This window comes from Camelus ferus, chromosome 11 (genome assembly GCF_009834535.1).
Source record: "Camelus ferus isolate YT-003-E chromosome 11, BCGSAC_Cfer_1.0, whole genome shotgun sequence".
NCBI classification, from domain to species: Eukaryota; Metazoa; Chordata; class Mammalia; order Artiodactyla; family Camelidae; genus Camelus; species Camelus ferus.
In genome coordinates this window covers 9,511,759-9,531,956 of record NC_045706.1, presented here as the reverse complement: position 1 = coordinate 9,531,956, position 20,198 = coordinate 9,511,759, and the positions used below count along the sequence as shown (strand labels likewise).

Below are 20,198 nucleotides of genomic sequence, written 5' to 3'. Positions count from 1 at the left end.
ATCCCTAGCAAACCTGAATTGCACACAGGGCAACTGTACCCAAATGGATAACCAAAGATGTAAATGAATAAAGTGAATGGCTTTATAGCCTGAACTGCCAACATCACTTACAGCCAGAGTGGCTGGTTAGTCATTCAAAATAGAAAACAACCCATCATTAGAATTTTTGTTGTTGTTACTTGGAATGGTCCCTGTTGCAAGTGGTCCTTAAAATGCAGTCATCCTCTGTTCATAGGTATAGTATATGGAAGTGGAAGGAGGAAGAGAGAAGATGTGCATTTATTAAACTCCCACTCTGTATGAAGTCCTGGGTTAGGGCTTGGCTTATTTGCTTGATTTCAGTGATGAGCTTTTAAATCTGGCTTCATCAGCATCATTTGAAGATTTTGGTAAAGATGCAGCCTTCCAGAGCTCCCTCCTAGATATTCTAAGTCGGCAGTTTGGGGTGCAGCTCAGGACTCTGTTTTTCAAAAGTGCTACCAGGCACTCTTTGGATAACTAATGAATTTGGAAAGCACCAAATTCTCAAAGCAACCCAGAAATGTCCATTTTTTCTCAGTCATTTGTTGCATGAGGAAACTAAAGCTCACAGAGATTAAATAATTTGCTCAATGTCACAGACTAAGAAATCACAAACCCAGGATTAAAGATGAGTCTGTAGGATTCTGAAGACTGTTCTTTCTCCGTGATCCCACAGAGCCTCCATTTTGATGGGGAAACATTTGTTGTTATTGTAATTGGTGATGCCACAGCACCATTTCTATGAAACTGAATTTTTTAATATATTTTTTATTAAAGTACAGTCGGTTTACAATGTTGTGTCAATTTCTGGTGTACAGCACAGTGCTTCAGTCACATAGGAACATACATACATTCGTTCTCATATTCTTCTTCACCATAGGTTACTACAGATATTGAATACAGTTCCCTGTGCTGTACAGTATAAACTTGTTGTTTGAAACTGAATTTTTATTTAGCACTGCCAAAAGACATTTGGTGTACACTAATGTTTATAGATGCATTATTCACAATAGCCAAAATGTGGAAACAACCCAACGTCCATCAACAGGTGAATGGAATATATATAACATATATGATATATATATTTATTTTTATATATATTTACATATACATTTTTATTTATATTTTTTTCATATATATATACACACATATATATATGTGTGTGTATATATATATCTCCATCCCCAGGGTCCCTGCCACACAGGCTCTCACAGAGGCTTCTCCTGCTCCCGCCACCTCTTCCCCAGGGCAGCAGGACTGGCAGGAAGGTAGGAGAGAAATGCTCCTCACAGCATCCTCTTACCCCTTCACCCAGCCTTTCTCCAAGGTTTCTGTTCTCATTTTGTGGCCCCTGGGATGTGAAGGACAACCTTTGGAGCATCAGCTGTGCACACTGGATGTGTAAACACACACACCCAAAAGGGGTGAGAGAGAGAAAGGGACACATTGGGACAAAGACAGACTCAGGCCTCAGGAACAGGACACAGAGCCAGCAGGACGGTGACTCAGAGGAACAGGGCAGCAGCTTGAGGGCGTGTGTGGAGACACTGAGACGTAGCCAGCGGGATCTCAGAGACACAGGCAAAGAGGTGTGAGCCTGAGGAAGCTCAAGAACAGACCGGGTGCACCAGAGAGGCACCGGCATGCATATAGCCTTAAAAAGGAATGAAATTCTGGCACCTGCTACAACGTGGATGAGCCCTGAAAACATTATGCCAAGTGAAACAAGTCAGACACAAAAGTACAAATATTTATGATCCCACTTCTACAAGGCACCCAGAACAGGCAAATTCACAGAGACAGAAAGTAGACTAGAGGTCACCAGGGGCTTGTGGGACGGTTATTATTTAATGGGTACAGAGTTTCTGTTTAGGTTGATGAAATGGATCGTGGTAATGGTTATACAATATTGTGAATGTAACGAATGCCACCGAGTAGCACACTTAAAATGGTAAGTTTTATGTTATGTACCTTTTATCACAACTTAAAAAGCATACAAAAGACATTTGGGAAAAACAGGAACCCTCTGGAACAAACCCCACCTGTGAGATTGTGAAGTAAGCTCCCAAGAGCTTACACAGTGTACACATTGTGAGATGATCACCACAATCAAGCTAATTGGCATACCCATCCCCTAACGTAATTACCTTTTTGTGGGTGTGCGGTGGGAACACTTAAGATCTACCCTCTTAGCAAATGCAAACATACAATGAAGCATCACTCACTGGGGTCAGCATGCTGTACCTAGATGTCCAGAACTCACTCATCTTGTAACTGAAAGCACGTACCCTTTGACCAAAATTTCCCCATTTCCTCCAGCCCCAACTCCTGGCAGCCACCATTGTACTCTGTGCTTCTGTGAGTTTGACTCTTTTAGATTCCACATGTGTGCTCAGGCAGCCTTTGTCTTTCTGTGTCGGGCTTATTTCACTTGGCATAACATCCTTCAGATTCATCCATATTGTCACAAACGGCAAAATTTCCTTCTTTTCAAAGGCTGAGTAATATTCCATTATATACCTGTGCATATATATCACAATTTTTATCACATTTATCAACAGACATTTAAAAAACAAAAACAAATTCAAATCCTCTGATCCTGCAAAAGTCATTCCCTGCCAATTTAACCAAATAAGAATTTTTCCTTTGTGACATCTAATTCAAAAAGATACATGCCCCACAATGTTCGCAGCAGCACTATTTACAACAGCCAAGACATGGAAACCACCTAAATGTCCATCAGCAGATGACTGGATAAAGAAGCTGTGGTATATACACACAATAGAATACTACTCAGCCATGAAAAAGAATAAAATAATCCCATTAGCAGCATTCACATGGATGGGCCTGGAGATTATCATACTAAGTCAAGTAGGTCAGACAGAGAAAGACAAATACCATATGATATCACTTAGATGTGGAATCTTAAAAAAAAAGACCCAAATGAACTTATTTATAAAACAGAAACAGACTCACAGGCATAGAAAACAAACTTATGGTTACCAGGGGGGAAAGGGGAGGGTGGAGGGATAAGTTGGGAGTTTGAGATTTGCCGATACAAACTACTACATGTAAAATAGATAAACAAGTTTCTTCTGTATAGCACAGGAAACTATGTTCAATATCTTGTAATAACCTATAATGAAAAAGAATATATGTATGTATACGTATGACTGAAACATTATGCTATATACCAGAAATTGACACAACACTGTAAACTGACTGTACTTAAAAAAAAAAAAAAAAAAAATCCCTCCTCCCCCCAGAAAAGTTTTCCTTTGTGAATGAAGTGTCTCATCTAAGATCCAGGGTGGTCAGCACACATGATGCCAAGATGAGAACAGAAGATAGAGACAGGAGAACTGTGAAATAGTTCAAAATCATCAATTTATGTTTTTAATTCAGTTTGAGAAGTTACTTAAGGGTATTTTCTCCTCTTCTGTGTTTTTCTAGATGATTTATATCTCCAAGGAAAATGTGATTGCATCCTGCAGATCAAAGACACTGAAACAGGATGCCTGTAAAAGAACATTTGAGGCCCGTGGAAAGTTAGGGCTTGTGTAGCTTCTGCAGTGAAAAATGCAATCAGAGAAAGAGGAGAGCAAGCATCTCCCATGCAGGCCCTGCATTTGGTTCCAGAAGATGGGGTTACAAATTGGAGAAGTGCAATGATTCTTGGTCCTCCTGTATCTTGAGGTGGTGAGGCTGTTAGATCCTAGCAGTCAGTGCCATGAAGGACCTCCATCTCGGGGTGGAAAATGAGCAGCCTCATTTAACATCGCAATAAGTGAAACACCATGAATCTAGGCCTGGAAGTGAATCCACAGGAGATGCCCTGAGAGCCAGGAAAAGAGCTACAGCTTATAGTAAGATGTGCTAAAGTGGTATATTTATACAATGGAATACTACTCGGCCATAAAAAATAATAAAATAATACCATTTGCAGCAACATGAATGGAACTGGAGATTGTCATTCTAAGTGAGGTAAGCCAGAAAGAGAAAAAAAAAACCATATGATATCACTTATATGTGGAATCTAAAAAAAAATGACACAAACGAACTTATTTACAAAACAGAAACAGACTCACAGACATAGAAAACAAACTTATGGTTACCAGTGGAGGAAGGGGGTGGGAAGGGCTTAACTGAGAGTTCAAAATTTGCAGATACTAACTACTAAATATAAACTAGATAAACAACAAGTTTATACCGTATAGCACAGGGAACTCTATTCAATGTCTTGTGGTAACCTATAATGAAAAAGAATATGAAAACGAATATATGTATGTATATGTATGACTGAACTATTATACTGTCCGCCAGAAATTGGCACAGTATTGTAAACTGACTATACTTCAATTAAAAAAAAAAAGATCTGCTAAAGTGGCAGGAATGGCATATGTAGGCTTTAAATAAACTTCAGGTTTTGTTATAAATACTTTTCGTCCTCTTTTAATAGTTAACCTGACCCCAGCTCAAGAATCTGAGATACTGAGGAGTCTATCGTGCACCTGGAGAAAACTTTCAAAACCTTAATTACTTATAATCTCGGTTTCAGCAATCATCTCAGTAATGCTGGTATAAACCCTCCTCTTTTACAGCTCCCAGATGCTCCAAACCAACATATATCTTATCTCCAGCAGGAGACTCTGTTTTTTATGATTTTAAAACATAGCTTGAAAAAGGTCTCCATCTTATCTCGGAGCAGAAGTGGTGTCACTCGCCAGCCCAAATATTCTAGGAAGATTTTCCCCTCTCACTCAGCTGCCACAGCTGCTTCTTTCAGCCCCAGCCAGGCTCCCGCTGAGATAAAAATACAACTCAATTTAGGTCAATGATTAAATTGAAAGTTATAATATTACCGATTAAGTTTGAGCAAATAGAGAACGGGGGAAAAAAAAAACCAAAAAATTCCTTGAGAGGGGGTCACCTTGCTACCTGTCCTACAAACAGCACCCCCGCTGCTCCCCACCAGAAGGCAGAAGTCTGCAGAACGCACTGAAGCAGCCTCCCCTGTGCCTTGCTGCAAGTGTCTCCGCTTTCAATTGCAAAACAACCACTTATTGTCTCCTAAGCATGTTTTATCTGAGAGCCTGTGTGTTCATTGGGCTGTGGAAGAAACCTTCCAGCGTCAAGCTCATTTCCTGAGACTGCTAGCCCCGAAGGAGCTGGGGGAAGAGGCACTGGGGAAAGCCGTGGAGGAGACCGTGCTGAGAATTATTTATAGTGCAAATGACTCAGGCGTGGTGGAGACAGGCAACACTTTCGAAGATTAAAATAGCTATCAAGGTAAGGCGCCCTGTAGGACAGGGACGAGGGCGGGGAGAGCCAGGTACCTGGGGTTTCAAAAGGCTCTCACTCTCGGATGCCAAGTCTGGATTTACTGCACCTCCTGAAAAATCGGCCCCATGAGTGCCTCCCTGCCTCCCCCGTCCCAGCCCTGGGGTCCACATATCCTCAGAAATGACAATAACAGGTTCTATTCTCCCAACTTGGCTTGTTTAAAAGAAGGCTTAGAGAGGGCCGGGGTGGGGTGGGGGGGCGTCCTTAGAGCAAGCCAAGGTTTGTCTGCCAGAGTTGGTAATCAATCCACAGTTCGTACACCTCGGCCAGCCACATCCTCTGACCCGTTCCGCAATCACCAAACATCTTCCTGTTGAATTCCCGATTGGTGGGGACAGAAGAGCTGGGGCTCCCTCCTAGATCACACTGCGGGAGATTCCCCAGCCATAGACGCACAGTGTTCTTGCCTCATTGTGCTTTAGAGGGGCTATTATCCCTGGGATGATGGACTGATAGTTCTCAAGTAATTAAACAACGCCAGGAGTCTTTTAAACAATCCTCTAATTACTAGTCTCACCGCCAGAATTACACCCTCCAAATCCTAGCTGATGCTACTGTAGAATTTTGGGAGCTACAGACGATGGGAGAAAGATCCCAAGAGAACGTCTTGTCTGGGGTCACGATGCATGAGTGGGTCCAAATTTCCCAGGGTGGTAGCACCATCAGGACAGTGGTTTCAGGGGTTTTCTCTGGGTCATTCCAGCCCCCAAACCACAAAGATCCTCTGCTAAGACCCAGATTAGCAGCGATGTTTTGTCTTATTTTAAGAGCAGTTTTAGGTTTACAGACAAATGATCAGAAAGTACAGAGAGTTCTCACATCACCTCTCACCCTCCCCTCATCCCCCAGTATTATGAGTATCTTGCATTAAGTGTAGTTCATTTGTTAAAATCGACACACTGATACTGATGCATTATTATTAACTAAAATCATGGTTCGCGTCAGGACTCGCTCTCGGTGTTGTACACCCTGTGGGTTTTGGCGAATATGTAACGGCCTGTATCCACCATTATAGAATCATACAGAGCATCTCTCCTGCCCTAAAAATCCCCTGGGCTCCACCTATCCCTCCTTCCCCCAAAAAACCAACAAAAAAAAAATGTGTTTTGATTCCCAATTTGCTAGAGAAATGTGTATATATTTCTCTTCAAAATTAATGGCGGTGATTCACTCAGGTCATTGGATCATCATCAAGCTGAGCTCGCAAGTTCTCCTGAAGCCTGGTCAAGAACATGCCGTACCTCCCATGTCCCCTGTTCACGGAGAACCTGGGCTACTCACTGGACCATGGCAGCCTCTCTCCAGGAGCCCAGGCAGAGCCAAGCTCAGTGGCTGCCCTTCCCTGGCAGTAAAGGAGGGGTGCGGAGGGCCCAGGTGTCCTCTTGCTGCCCTCACGTTACCCAGTGATGGATGGATATGCATGCAGTCCAGACTGTGCTGAAGAGGACGGACAGGTACCCGGAAACTGTGAGAATGCAAAGCGAAGACAGAGCTTATCAGTCCAGAGCTGTGGTTCTCAAAGTATTGCCCAGGCGCCCCTGGGGATCCCCAAGACCTTTTCAGGGTTTCATGGGTTCCAAATGACTTCCTTAACAATACTAAAAAGTTATTTGCTTTTCTACTCTTATTGTCTCCAAAGTGTACGGCGGAGTTTCCCAGAGGTTCCATGATTTGTGTCGCAACAGTTTCACCGCATAAGCAGGTACAAGTATCCAGATGTCCTCCATGAAGGCAGACAATAAAGTTTTGCAAAATGTAAAAGAATGCCACCTTTCACTTTTTTGTTTTGGGAAATATAGTTAATTTTCATTTAACAAGTTACATGTGTTATGTAATAGGTTGATTATTGTTATTTTATGTGAAATAAATACTTGTGTTTTTTTCCAGTTTTATTTTCTAATATGATATATTGATAGATATAACCCAGATTAACAAAGGATTTTTGGAATCTTCAATAATTCTTAAGGAAGTAAAGGAGTCCTGAGACCAAAGAGCTTGAGAACTACTGGTTTATAACAAATGATTTAGAGTCAGGCAGACCTGGGATGAAAACCCAATTCTGCCATTTGGACGAGTTATTTTTCCACCCATCCCCCCACTTCCCCACCCCACCCCCGCCCCAGAACCTTGGCTTATTATCTGTAAAATGCTGATAATAATGTTTACGTCATGGGATGGTTGCAAAGGTTAATGACCTGACATATAAAAAATCACCTATGGTCCCTGGCATAGTTGAGGCAGTCACACAGGACAGAGGAGAAGGAAAAAGAAAGTGTAAAACTGAGCTCCCATCCTCAAAGTGAATATCTAGTGGATTGTTCACGTGTGGTTGGACATGGAAACACCAGTAAATATCAAAGAGGAACTTCTCCCGCTCTGCGTGCTACCAACGGTGGTAAGCTGAGGCTGGTGGGCCTCGAAGGACAGAGGAATTACACGAGCAGAAGGAAGGGCTTTTCTCCTCTGTTTTTATGGGAGAACAACATAAACAAGGGCTCAGAAGGAGCAGTGGGCAGAGCCTGTCTATGGGACAGTGAGCAGACTATCCAGCCTGCATGTACACACACTCACACACGCCACACACACCCATGCACACATGTCCACGCGGAGTGCGTATATATCCATGAAAGTGATCACATCCAAAATCAAGCTCCTTGTGCAATCGTAATGTAATTAACAGGACCTTAGGGTTCCACGGTTACCAACCATCTCCTCTGTTGCTCTTCCACCCTTGTCTGCTCATCCTAATCCCAGGCCCCACCCAGAGGTCTGGATACAGTAGGTCTGGGAAGAACCCAAGCATCTGTATTTTTAGACAAGCTTCAGATGTGCAGACAGAGGAGAGTTCTCCAGGACACTCTGGGCAGACACCCAAGAAAGACCTGAGCGGTTCTGCCTTTAGAGAGCATGCCTGTAACAGAACTGGAAAGATAAGGCCTAGAGGAGGGGCCAACTCACTCTGCTCTGAGTGGAGAAGGCCACGGCCCAGGGAAACGAGACCAGCAAGATAAATCACAGGAGGCGAGAGGGAAGGAGAGACCGCTGTGGACTAAGGCATCATCGGGACCTCGGCAGGAACCAGATGGCAGACTTAAGATAGGATCATTCTGGAAGGGTGTGGAAGGAACCCAGTGCAGAAACATGGCCACAGCACACCCCTTACCACCTTCAGGCACAGTGACTGTACCCCAGGGGAGCCTCGAGTGGGAGGCCACCTTGAAAGGAGCAGGGGCCTGGGGTCAAGCAGGCAAGGCCAGCCTGAGGTGACCTCACAGGGAGGTAGCTGGGGATGGATATGGAAGAGATAAATATCCCAAACTCTCTCTTCTGTTCCTCTGGTCCCACACCCAATGGAGGCCAACAACTCACCTGTGTGTCCATAGGTGTCAGCTTCTGGGGCAGAGAGAGGTGGAGAGGGTGGAAAGTGGTCCCAGAGGGGCAAAGGGAGATGTCAGCCCAGCTCAGATGGTCAGAGAAGGGTTCCGAGCAATTCTCAGACATGTGTCTCAGCAGCCCTGGAGGAGGTGATGTGCTGACCACACTAGAAGGTCAGCAACCCTGACCACAGCCCATGCGCGCTGAACTCGGGAGACTGGCCAGCCGGCGCCAGGTGCTCCTCCAGCACCTGGAGCCCCCTACAACCCAGCCAAGCAGAATGTGTTATATGTGAGCTCTAGGCTCTGAGAAATTAAAAAACCTGCCTGAAAATGCAGAGCTAGACACTGACCGGGAAGGACCCAAACCCAGGTCTACTGTACAAAAGCTTGAACTCTTGAGCTCCGACCAACCTCTCATGCTGTCTTTTTCCCAAAAAGAAAGTGTGTGTAAGTCTCAAATAAAGAGAATCCTCCTCGGGAACTTGTGTCCTAAAACTGATAAGGAACTGTATTAGTCAGGAGAAGTTAGGCTATGAGACAGTAACAAACATACCCCATAGTTTAGAGGCTCAACCACCCAAAAGTTTATTTCTCACTCCTAGCATCATCTAGTGCAGGGGGGCAGGGCACTTTGCTCCTTGTAGTCACTGGGGGACCCAGGGATCCATCTCAATATGTGTTTCCACAGTGGCTGTGGGAGGGGAAGGGAATATAGCCGAGTACAGAGTTCTCAGCTACTAAGTCCCACACATCTCTTCTACACATAATTTATTGGCCAGAGCAAGCCCTCTGGCCCCACCAGAGTTAGAGGAGGGTCGTGCCCTGTCCTAACGACCTCCGTGCTAACTTCCCTTGGACCCTTAACTACATGCCAGGTGTGGTGCTAAGCAGTTTGTACATATCATCCTATTTGAACCCCACAACCACCTATGAGGTAGAGTGTATTTATAGCCCCGCTTCACAAATGAGGGCAACAAGACACAGAGAGGTTAATTTGCCAAGGTCACACAGGTAACAAGAAATAGGGTCATGGTTGAATCCAAGCCATCCAGCACACTGAACCCCTAGATTCTGATCATTTGTTGATCGTCCAACAAATAATTGTTTGTGCAGGGCCTAAATGGCAGGAATTGAGGACCTAGTAGCAATCTGGAGAGCCGAAGTCCCTGCACTGGTGGAGGTACAGTGCGAAGGACCGTGCACTCTGATGGACTTCATCTTTATAAGGTGCTTGTTAGGATTTTTAACCCCAAATCTCAAAGCTGGAAAAACACTGAAGAACCCAAGTCTAATGACCCTCTACCTCATCTTCATCCCACTCGGTGGGGGAATTCTCTCTGCAGCACCCCCTCCTCTTCGCTGGGGCTCTACAGTGTCTCTGTGTCAACACTGCTCTCTGCGGGGACCGCTCGCTCAGCTTAGCACACCTTCATCCCAGCGTTGAGCTCTCCCCATCCAGGGCCCCAGAGGGAATCCAGTGACCTTCTTCCTTGCAGTATTCCCCTTTTACACGTTGGAAAGTGTTACCACATTGTTCTCTGGATAAGAATCAGATAAGGGGGCCACATTATAAATGCCCCATCCTGCTCCTGGAACGAGTGAGTTTCTCTAAAGAAAAGCAAATTTCCCTGCATTTCCCACCCTGTCCTCCACGTGGCTATCTTTATAGATTCTGCCTCCACTTCTCCAGATGCCAGAATGTCCCCACTTCGCTCCTTTGTGCCGGGCACTCCCTGAAGATAACATCAGTCAGGCCACCCCTCTGGGCCAGGTTTTTCTGTGGGTGGGGAATTCTCACTTCGCAATGTCAACACGTGTTTTGTTTGGGCCCTGTGATAATGTTTGCTCACCCTCCTGGAAAAGGATGGGAGGCCCCCCCTCAGAGAATTATCTAATCAGCTCTAGTTTCCCAGGCCTTTCTTGTTGGATTTTAACTACATTTTTAAGAGAAACAGCCAAAGACCACAGGTTACTAAGTTTCTTCCTTCTCTTTTCCTTTTTATCATAAAGATTAGGTCCAGGCATTAAGACTTGAATTATTCTATCTTTTCTCAAATGGACCCTATCACGTGGCCTAATACCTAGTATTTGCTCAGTACTTAGAGGTTTGTTTATTTTTATTTGTTTCTCACTTACTTCTGGTGAGACAGACATCAGAATTCTATCCATTTTACAGGTCAGTAAACTAAGGTTTAGTGAAGTTCAGCAGCTGGCCCAATGTCACACAGCCTTTAAGTGGGAGAGCTGGGGCTTGAACTTCAAGTTTAAACTGACCATGCTGCGACTTCCACTATGTGCTTGCCAAATTCTACTTCAGTGAAGCATAATTTCCACTTTTGATGATTTTGTGGCCCCAGAATGGAACCAAGATGTTTATTCAGCAAGTGTATAAAGCATTTCTGGGCAGATGCCATTTGGGATCGTGCCTAGGAAGGGAAAGTGGGTGGGCAAACACCGGGGGTCCAATGGAGAGAGGGTCCAATTCATCAGTTCTCACTGTATGCGGGTGGCCCTACTGAAAAGCCAAAATATGAGGCGGGCCCTGGGCACTTCCCTCTGGATCTGCAGAGACCGGGTTCCAGGGACAGGGTTGCTGAAGAGGCTTCTGAACGAGAAGGGTGGACAGGCCTTTGAGCTGGGACTTGGAGGACCAGGAGGAAGGTTTGAACAGGTGTAGAGGAAGGTCACTGGGCTTCTGCACAAGAGCAGCCGAGGCCCAGGTGGGAACGCCAGTTCCAGGGAATTTTTTTTTTTTTTGGTCTTTTTTTAAAAATTGAAGTACAGTTGATTTACAATGTGTTAATTTATAGTGTACAGCATAGTTAGTCATTTATATATACGTATATATATATATTCCTTTTCATATTATTTTTCATTATAGGCCATTACAAGGTATGGAATATAGTTCCCTGGTTACACAATAGGACCTTGTTGTTTATCTGTTTTGTATACAGTAGGATCTACAAATACTGCACTCCTGATTTATCCCTCCCCACCCAGTTCCCCTCCGGTAACCATAACTTTGTTTTCTATTTCTGTGAGTTTGTCTCTGTTTTGTAAATGTTTTTTTTTTTTTTTTTTTTTTTTTTGATTCTAAGTGATACCATCTTCATTTTCAAAAGCTTTGGCTAACCTAAGAACATGGGGCCACGGAAAACATCACAACCATCCATCTCCCCCCAGAAGCAGGCACCCCATGAATAACCCCAGCTCCCAGCAACACCTGACAGGGAGGCAGAGAAAGAAAGGACCCAGACGTCAGCCACACTGGCATGCATGCGCGTGCGCACACACACACACACCAACTTCCCTCTGGCCTCTTCTGCAGCTTCTGTCTCTCAAATATTCTAGCTTGACCATTTTTCTCAAGGCAAAAGTGCAAGCCTTTGGGGCCATCAGAGGCCAGAGAGGCAGCCACCTGAGTCCCTGAGGTAAAACCCTCCACCTCCAGGTGTTTATTCTGGTTTTTTGTTTCCTTGTTTCCTCTTTATTGGCTATAAACTCCCTGAGGGTAGAGAGTAGGTTTATCAGCTCAGGGCACCCACAGAGCTGCACACAGCAGGTGCTGAATCAGGGGTGGTTGGTAGACTGGGTGATGGGGGGTGGCCCCAGCAGGGGCTGGGAGGACGCCCTGGGTCAGGCGATGGTACCAACGTGGGTGCTGCCTTCCCCTCTCCAGCCTCAGTTTCCCTCTTAAAGTAAAAGGTTTGGGTGGGTCATCTCGAAGACCTCTCGGGCTGTCTTCCTCCCTCTCCAGCCTGGGACCCTATCTTGGTGGCTGAGGGGAGGTGCAGTTTTGTTCAGACCCCACTCATGCTCTCCTGACCCTTTCTGTCCCAGAGCTTTAAAGTGTGGAGAATGGGCAGGGAGCCCTCATACTTGGTGCGCATGATGTTCTCCCCAACCCCCGCCGTGGGCCCCACGGCTGCAGCTTAGCCGGGTGGGGGGCTGTGCTCTGGATCAGGGGCCCCAGCTCCTTGAGGCTGTCATCTCTTAGCCCTATGACCACAACTGGCCCGTCTCTCAAAGCCACCTTTCAGAATCACCCATCAGCCTAGAATCAAGCAATGTCTTCACGTCTTCCTCACCGAAAAAGGTGCCCAGGCCTCAGGGATGTCCGTGAGAGGAGGAAAAAGACTCACCCCACAGCCAGAGGGTTGGAGGCTGTCTGGGCTCCTCACCAACTCCCAGTGTCATGTACGTTTTCAGCTTTCTGGCATCCAACATCCACTCTCCCCGCTTCTCCCTCAGTAACAGTGTCCTGATTTCCATTTGGAATCATGCGAGCAGTCTGCCGAGGCTGTCATTCAAGATGCCCTGCTCTCCCCAAGCCAAGAGATGGCACTTGAGCCCGGCAGAGCTCACATCCGCAGGTCTTCCTCGGACTCTGAATCGCGAGCAGAGAGAGAGACAAAAAGCAGGAAACTGTCGGTGCCCTTGTTCCGGGGGCAGCACCGTGGAGACACCTTCCATCGGCTTCTGCCAAGACTCTCAGAGCAGCCCGTGTGCCGGTTCTTCTGCCCTGGCTGGTTGACTCCTCTCTGATTCTGTCCCATCACTTTCAATTTCCTTTTCTGTTGCCCGCATCCCAGAAGCCCTCCCTATCTCATTCACCTTTCAGATCCTAAGGAAAAGGGACAGAGATCATACTGCTGGTTATCTCGGGGTGGCACAGCAGGACCCTGCCTCTTCCCAAGAAGCAGGACCACTAGCATGGCAAAACCACAGGTGAGACCAGAGCTCCTGTCCTGATGCCACCTCTCAGCTGTGTGGCCTAAGGCTCCAGACTTGGCTTCTCTGAACCTCAGTTTTCTCATCTCTAAAATGGGAACGTTTGTCTACCTGGTAAGACTGGGGTGTGGGTAAATAAAGTGCCTAGAGAGGCCCCAGCACAGGGCTGGAAACATGCAGGACACTGCGAGGGTAGATTAGATTCTGATTCTCTCCTTCTGATCAGAAAGTCTCATTGCTTCTCATCTATTAACCGCAGGATGTATTTGAGAAGCGCAGTCAGCTTCTTTCTTATTCACGTGCACTGAAATCATCACCTTTTTCAGTTGCCCAAACCATTGGGTCACCAAGAAAAGCCTTTCCAAGCCCCTTTTGGGAAAGGACTTCTTTTTCTAACTTGAAACAAGAAGGAGTCATTTGCCAAACTGAAATAGCACGTAAACCTTAGAACCCACAGATTTGAGTGAATTCTAATCTTGGCCAAAACTGGCAGGAGTGAGAGGGTGGGGGGGAGGATGAGTCAGAGATTCCACCCTTCAGAGGGGGCAGCCTAATATGGCAGTGGGGAGCCACGAGAGACGACTTAGGTATGCCTGGACTTTCAGACTGGAGCCACGACTCTGGCCAGGAACCAGCTGTGCCCCCCGCCCCCCCCACCTACCCTCACAGACACATGGAGCAGAGCCTTGGGTGGCAAATCAACACAGGGAGCCCAGATCAAGTTGGAAGGAGCCAGCCAAGAGACCAGGACCTTGACCCCAGGAATGATGACACCTACCTTTCTCCCAGCATGCCCTGGGTCCTGGGCCAAAGGTGGACCTGTCTCTTCAGGCAGGACGTGGTCCTCACCGACTCCAGGTGTCCTGAGTGCAGCCGATGTCAAGTCCGTGAGTGGGCACATAAACATGGGAGCAACAGTGAGGCTTCCCTCCGCGTAACCTCAGAGCAGGTGAAATTGATTTTCATCCCTGGAGGAAGACAGGTAGGGGAGGAGCTTCAAAGGCGAGAAGAGATTTCTGTTGCGGATACTTTTACAGTTTAATGAAAACAGAGATGCCTCTTACATGGTGTGAGTGGGAAGCACAGCCTTGTTCTAGTCCTGGCTTGGATCCTCACTACCTGTGTGACTTTGGGCAAATCACCTTGCTTTTTTGTGCCTTTTTTTTTTTTTTAATCATCTGTAAATTAAATGAAGATGTGGTTCTCAAACTGGAGTGTTCATTAGAATTACCTGGAGGGCTTGTTTCCTGGGCTCTGGCCCAGAGATTCTGATTCAGTAGGTCTGGGGTAGGACCAAAGAATTTGCATTCCTAACAAGCCCCCAGGGTTACAGAATTGCTCAGGCATATTCAGAGGGAATAGAAAGTCTCACTTTCCTGCATTCCCAGCATAAGTCCTCTGACTGGACTGGCTGAGGCCACATGTCCACTCCTGATCAGAATGTGCTGCCTGGCCTGGCCGACTCCCGGCTCCATCCCTGGGGCCAGCAGGTGAATCCATTCCCGCAGGCCAGCAGGTCATCAAAACAGAGAGTGGGGATCACTGGGAAGGGTCAAAAGAGGGAATGATGCTGGAGAGACGAGCCACCACGCCTCCCTTGGTGTCAGAGCAGCCCGGGGACCCCGGGGAGGCCTGGCCCAGCCCCTGGTCTTCCCAGCACACCTGCCTAGAGAGTGGACGAGGCCTGGGAGGAGTCCTAGCTCAGGTCCCCACCTCCAGGGAAGACTGTGCCTAAACATTCCAGACAGATGAATGCCATCCGCACCTTCCAAGAAGGCAGTAATTAGATCTCCTGCCTGGAGTTCCTGGGGAAACTTCAGCCACACGCTCGAGTCAGGCTGGGTCATTCGTGTATAAACCTGTGTCCTAGACAAACATCCAGAAAACGGTCATTCGCACCTGGGCTTACAGGCTGGCACGGTGTCTATTTGCTGGCTTCAGTGAGAGTCCCAAAGGACGAGGGTGACGATGAAGGGGTCGGTGTGTCTCCGCCTTTGCCCATGAGGTCCAGTACTCCCTGGGAGGTGTTCGTTCAGATGAGGAGTTCAGGTTTTAGAAGATTTGTTCCTGAAGGTGAGTCAGCCACTTACCAGCCTTCCTACCAAAGCTTCCCATGGCTCACCCAAGTTGAGGAGCTCAGGAAGTAAAGAGAACAGAGATGAAGCTTCTGGTCTCCAGTCTGAGATGACAATCTCAGGGCCAGGAATGGATCCCGGTTTGAGTCCCTACTGTGACCTTCACCTCAAATCTATCCAGAGGTTGATCAAAGCACTTGACTTGGGACGCATTCACTGGAAAACAGAATGATGTCAGGATTCAGGCAGCAGACAGGCTGTGTGCTCAGGCAGACTGAATGCAATCCAGGCTGCGTGACCTGGGGTAACTTCGCGTGACCGCTCCATGCCTCCGTCGAATGCAAATGGAATTCCAAGAGCGCTTATACCTCAAAGGTGGTTATGAAAATTAAAATGTACGAAGCACTTGAAATGGTGCCTGGGGCACGCTGAGCACTTTATAAATGTGAGCTATGACTATTCAATTCACAAGGCACTGATGAAGCCCCTCCTATGGGTCAGACACTGTATTAGGTGACAGAAACTCAGAGATCAGTAACAACCTGGAATAGTGCCTTCAAAGTGTTCATGGTCAAAGGGAAGATAAGAGCCAGAGAGAGAAAAACCACTACACACAATGACAAATACTGTTGCTCAGCTTTGAATAAAGTACTAACTCCACCTGCAGGAGACCAAGAAAGCTCTTCAAGGGCTGTGATGCCTGACCTGGGCCTTGAATGAGTTTGCCAAAGACAGGCGTCTGGGGGAAGCCATCCTAGAGATAGAACAGAATGTTGATTTGGGGAGAGGGCCTGGCTGTCCATGGAATGATGGGTTCCGGGTGACAGGAGCATGAGGTCCCTCAGTGGGGAGTGGCGTGTGACAGGCCTAGTGAGTTGGCTAGTATGTCCTGCAGCAGATTTTGGACTTTCTCCTGAGAGAGCAGGAACCTACGAAGTTTTTAAGCAAGAGCATAGACTGGGATGGGATGTGACTTTGTTAGGACTAAAACTGGGAGGAAGGTGGAGGGTGGCCTGGCTGGGAGAGACGGAGACCGGCAGGCTAGTCAGGAGGTGAAGCCCCAGCAAGCGACGGGGAGGACAGGGACAGGTCACGGCTGTGGGGATGGGAACAAGGGGGACAGAACCAGGGTATTTTCATCAGGACAGAGGACAGGAAATGGTGGCTAACTGGATACTGGAGAGGACAGGAGGGAGGAGTCAAGGCCTCATCTACAGTCTCCAGTTTCAGAGGCTGATGGACGGTCTTGACCAAGTTAGGGAACAGGGAAGTGGAGGGGGCTTGAGTAAGTCTGCATGAGTGGACCAGATGGACGCATACTGTGGGCCACCTCTTTGCACTTAAAATATCAACTAGCTCTTGAAAAAAAGTAGTGAATAGGTGATACAGAGTAGATTTTCAAAATTTCTCCCCAAGAACAATCACATCCAGCCTGGAACTCTATTTCCTGATCGTTAAAGCCATCAAGCTAATCAAAAATACCTGCAAAGGTCAGGCAAGCATCAAAACAGGAGTAACAAGCAGAGCGCTGCTGGGAAGGCAACCTCCTCTTAATTCGTAACTGAATCGTGTCCGCTGACTTTTGTCGGGCAACGTAAATTAACACACTTAGGAGACACCCGCTCTAGGAACTCTGCCAAGGCCTCCTGTCAGTGCAAACCCCAACTGGGGATGATGGACAAAGTCCTCTTTTATGCAGTCCTCTTCCAATAGAAAAAAAAAAAAAACCCATTTTAACCATGGAAATAAATAGAGGAGATGATGGCTTTAAAATTAAAGGTTGGAAAAACGTCATGCTGCAAAATCCCAAACCCCAAATGTGGTCGAGGACGCCACAGACTTTCATATTTGCACTTCAAGAGTGAAAGATGTTTTGAAAGAGTCCTTGAAATAGAGATTCCCAGGTTCCACTGGGGGAGGACCAATTTTGGTCCAAAACACATCTTTATGGCTGAGTTTTAAAGCCCAGGAAAGTGTTCCTAATGGAAATGCTGACCAGCCCGTCCACACACCACCCCAGCGAGATCGCGGCTCTTTAAGAAAAATGAGATTTTTCCCTTGCAACTAGGTCAACTGGGAAAGAAAACAAGCGTTTCTTCTGGAAAGTTTGCAGTTTTCAAATGGGACGCTAAGAAAATAACTTCATTATGGAATGGGAGGCTTTATTGCTTTCACTTTTACCTGAAGCCAGGTTAACTGGTTTAGAGAGCCAAAAGGCAGAAAACCAGGCACCACCTGTTGTCCAGGCGTGTTGTCTGACGAGCTGGGGAGAATAAACCTTCCTGGATAAGCAAATTCTACTCAGGAGCTCAGACATCCACTGAGGTCTGGCAGGTGCATCAAAAACTGAGGCCAGCCAGATGCGGGCTGACCAGGTGGACTCACGTGCCAGGCCTAAAGGGCACAGATGCTAATCTGCACTGGTGACGGTGGCCATGTGGCCAGTAGCCACTAACATCTGAATTTCCAAGGGAAGATTGAGATCTGCGTGTTAAAATTCAGAAATCTTGCAGGATCAAGGCAGAATTTCGACACTTCAAGAGATGGAGAGGGAAAGAGCGGACTTGTTTGTTACGCACTGTATTGGAAGCCAGGAGTCTTGGGTTCCTGTTCCAGTTCTTTGACCAATTTTTCTGTATGTCACTTGGCCAGCTGCCAGCTGCTAGCCCCCCTTTTCCAGGCCTGTGAAAAGAGGGGCTAGGATGAGGTGAATTCCAAGCACTCAGCCACCTACAGCATAGGACTCTACGCCCTCAGCTGATAGAAACCATTCAACGTGTAGGAGGTGATTTCTGGAAATCAGAGGCGACCTTAAGTTAATGGTGAGTTCAGGAATTCAGGTTGGTGCAGCCCACAGTTTTCTTTTCTCGGGTTTCAGGTGGTTTTTCAAGAGGAATCTCCCTAACCTCTGGGAGGAAAGAGAACTGATAAGCTGAAGTCACAGTGAGGGTCCAGCGATAAGATGGCCGGCACTCCCAGCCCCGTGAGCCCCACAGCAGCTTGCATAGGCACCAAGACTCTTGGCAATATCACCACTCCTCAGCCTCACAACAAGCCTGGAAAGTGGGTACCCTTGTCCATTTCTTTGTCTGCATTTTGAAGATAAGGCAACGAAAGCTCAGAAGTGTTAAGCATCTTACCCAAGGTCACACAGCAAGTAGAAGGCTAAGAGAAAGCCACAGTAAACTGAGGTTGGTTTCTGTGAGGAAAAGCTGAGCTGCTCATTGCTAGGCACTAAAAACCCAAATACTGCAGGAAGAGAGGGTCTCAGTTAAAAATGGGCCAGTGTCAGCATATTTAAACACTCCGCCCCTTCCACAGCTTCCCCGGCCACATGAAGACAGCTGTGGGCAGCTCTGCCTTAGGCCTGACATCACAAAGTCTGTCCCATCCTGGATCACATTTCTGTTGTTTTGGAAGACTTTCTTCAACCAAGTAGCCCACCCTCCTTCTACATAACTCAGTTTAAAAACAAATCAGATTCGTTACCTGGAAAGAAAATGGGTTTTTCCCATTTCTCTTTGATGGTATTTTCTTTCAAAACCCAGGATGTGGGAAAAGACAGGGTATCATCCGTGTCTATTTGACAAGTGCAGGAGCCAGGCCTGCCGAGTCACCCTCATCCCTGGTCCTGACATCAGAGAAGACATGCAAGTCTGCCTTTGTCTCCAGAGAAATGACATTCCTTGTGCCCTGAGAGAACTGGGCCTTTCTCCAGAACCGTGAGTCTCAAGCAGCCAGAAAGAGCCAGAGAAACTTATGCCATGTCTACAGCAGAGTCACCACCCACGGCATGGACACTGACTAGGCCCCAAGACCCACCCCCTCCTGCCCAAAGCTCACCTGTGAACCTGGGTCTGGACCGAGGCATCTTCTCCTGGCCCAGATGCTAAGGTTTCTTACTTAAACGCATGCTCACAGTTACCCTTTGGACCAGTTCCTGTTTTGCCTCCCTCCAGGGCTTCTCCCAAAGTTCCCTGACAACAGCTGTGTTGGGGGCGGGGCCAGGGTTTATACCACTGCTCCCTTTAGAAGGATCTCAGCCCTGCTGACACCTTGGTTTGAGTCTCTGGCCTTCAGAACAGTGGCAGAATGAATTCTGGTTGTGTTAAGCCACCAAGTTTGTGGTCATTTCTTACAGCAGCAAGAGGAAACTATAGGACTATTTCAACCCTCCATCCCTAGTGCAGTGCTGGGCCCACAGCACATAGCTCCTGGCTGGCTGGCTGGGTGGAGCCTCGACATCGTCCCAGAGGTTGTCTCCTGACAAAGCAACTGCACAAATGTGCTTTGCGACAGTCTTATTAAAGAGCCATCTCTGAAGGTACCATCCCCCTTTCTCCTCACCCAATGCCGACTCCACCCCAATAGCCTTTCCTCCTCTGGAAACATGGTGTGGCCACACATTTCTAGAATGCACCGTGACCCTTGGTTCTGTCTCACGGGAGCTAAGTTAAACACTCCACCGGAGCCTCCCTTTGCACAAACTCTGATAGCGTTTCAGCTGTGCTGGACAGACGGTGCACCGAGCCCTTCGCGTGGAGCTTGCCCTGAGCCAAGCCTCCAGGCAGCTCAAGGAAGGCCCAACTTCTTAAGGGACAGGAAAGGGTCCTCCACGTCCCTTCCTACCTGTGAGGTGGAAGAGTAGGGG

At 47.1% G+C, this 20,198-nt stretch overlaps 2 long non-coding RNA genes across 3 annotated transcripts in view; one reads left to right on the top strand and one right to left on the bottom strand.

Annotated features, from left to right (window-relative positions):
• LOC116666963 overlaps positions 1 to 15,816 on the bottom strand; it is a 33,689-nt gene extending 17,873 nt beyond the window's left edge. Inside the window, exons 1-3 of the long non-coding RNA XR_004323757.1 lie at positions 15,372 to 15,816; positions 14,251 to 14,440; positions 12,884 to 13,128 (exon numbers count right to left, since the gene is read on the bottom strand). This is a non-coding gene — a long non-coding RNA (uncharacterized LOC116666963). The remainder of the gene's footprint in view (positions 1 to 12,883; positions 13,129 to 14,250; positions 14,441 to 15,371) is intronic.
• LOC106730725 lies at positions 4,848 to 7,250 on the top strand. 2 transcript variants are annotated; one of them, XR_001367184.2, is made up of 3 exons: positions 4,848 to 5,310; positions 6,540 to 6,818; positions 7,004 to 7,250. It is a non-coding gene; the product is annotated as an uncharacterized LOC106730725 (long non-coding RNA). The 2 variants fall into 2 exon arrangements; XR_004323756.1 differs by having other exon boundaries at positions 4,861 to 5,310; positions 6,540 to 7,250.
• Positions 15,817 to 20,198: the final 4,382 nt, after the last annotated feature.